General features: G+C 32.1%; 1 protein-coding gene across 4 annotated transcripts in view; it reads right to left on the reverse strand.

The window, feature by feature from the left end:
* LOC108498208 (granulocyte-macrophage colony-stimulating factor receptor subunit alpha-like) overlaps nt 1-1260 on the reverse strand; it is an 18178-nt gene that overhangs the window by 12090 nt on the left and 4828 nt on the right. The window contains exon 2 of one of the 4 annotated variants that reach the window (XM_017816616.1): nt 953-1024. The exons of the other annotated variants lie outside the window; for them this stretch is intronic. The gene's annotated coding sequence lies outside the window, so the exon portion shown is untranslated. The remainder of the gene's footprint in view (nt 1-952; nt 1025-1260) is intronic. 4 annotated transcript variants of the gene reach the window in all.

Genomic DNA, 1260 nt, shown 5'->3' on the forward strand with positions numbered 1-1260 from the left:
AAGAAAAGAAAAGAAAAGAAAAGAAAAGAAAAGAAAAGAAAAGAAAAGAAAAGAAAAGAAAAGAAAAGAAAAGAAAAGAAAAGAAAAAATAGAAAATTATGATAAAGAGCACTTTGGTTTCTACAAAACTTCTTTTTTTTTTTTTATGGGCAGAGTCAAAGATGCTGTCTAATCCACCCCTAGAAAATATTCTTTCGACAAAGATCAAAACTCTTTTGTGAACATAACACTGGTTTTGTATATGTTATTTATCAATGTCAGTACTTGCTTCTATCATCTTCTTTTCTTTTCTTTTCTGATCCCAGATGAGATGGAACAGCTTTCCATTTAGAAAAGTACCTTACGAGCAGGAATTCTGATGGGCCTTTACAAAGGCACTGGATAGCCCTGGATTCAGCTGCTTTTGCAGTGTCCTGAATATCCTGAATAGCAACATTTGTCATAAACTTGATGATGCTTCTGTCAGTTCCTGATAAATCTGAATGAATTTTTCTTTTTTATATATAGTCTCTCACTTTTCACCTCTTTTCATGGTAAACTGAATATAGTAAAGAGTACCATTTTTTAGGGGTAGTTTACTATATCCCATTATTAAATAAGATACTTTTTTCTACACTTTCTTTGTTACTAGTTTTTTTGTGTTCAGAAATTGTTGAATCTTTCTGTGGACATTATTAAACTTGGAGAATGTCTGCTTTGTAATCAAAAAATTATGTTAGCCCATAGAACTATGCCCACAATAATTTTATTCTAATATAACTATAGTGGTATACAATTGAACTTGGGCTTTAAAATCTGCTTGAGAGGCTAAGAAAAAATGCTGAACCTGCTTAGAGCTATTTTAGAGAATGTGACTCTCAAGTCTTCATGTACAGTTCATTTGAACAAAGATTTACATAATTGCAAACTGGATACACTTTCATTCTTAGTATTTCTGCTCCTCTGGACCTACAACTTTCTTTCTGGAAGTTATCTGCATTTTCTGGAGCCTGCTTCTGTCTTGTGTGTTTTTCAGTCCAATTTCCTGAAAAGAGATAGTGTATGTCAATGACCCTTTTCAATGAGGAATACTGCAAAAGACAACATATTTTTCCGTGTTTCTTTTCCATCTTGACTTGCCTCCTTTATGTCTTGAAAATGAAACAGACCTTAAGACATGTAAAAGTATCAAAAAGTAAGTATTTACAAAAGCATAAGTTGTTTAAGTTCTAATTGTAGTCAATGGACATATGGTTGAATTCCATTCCCTGTTTCTTGAAC

This window comes from Lepidothrix coronata, unplaced genomic scaffold (genome assembly GCF_001604755.1).
Source record: "Lepidothrix coronata isolate B3197 unplaced genomic scaffold, Lepidothrix_coronata-1.0 Scaffold57, whole genome shotgun sequence".
NCBI lineage: Eukaryota > Metazoa > Chordata > Aves > Passeriformes > Pipridae > Lepidothrix > Lepidothrix coronata.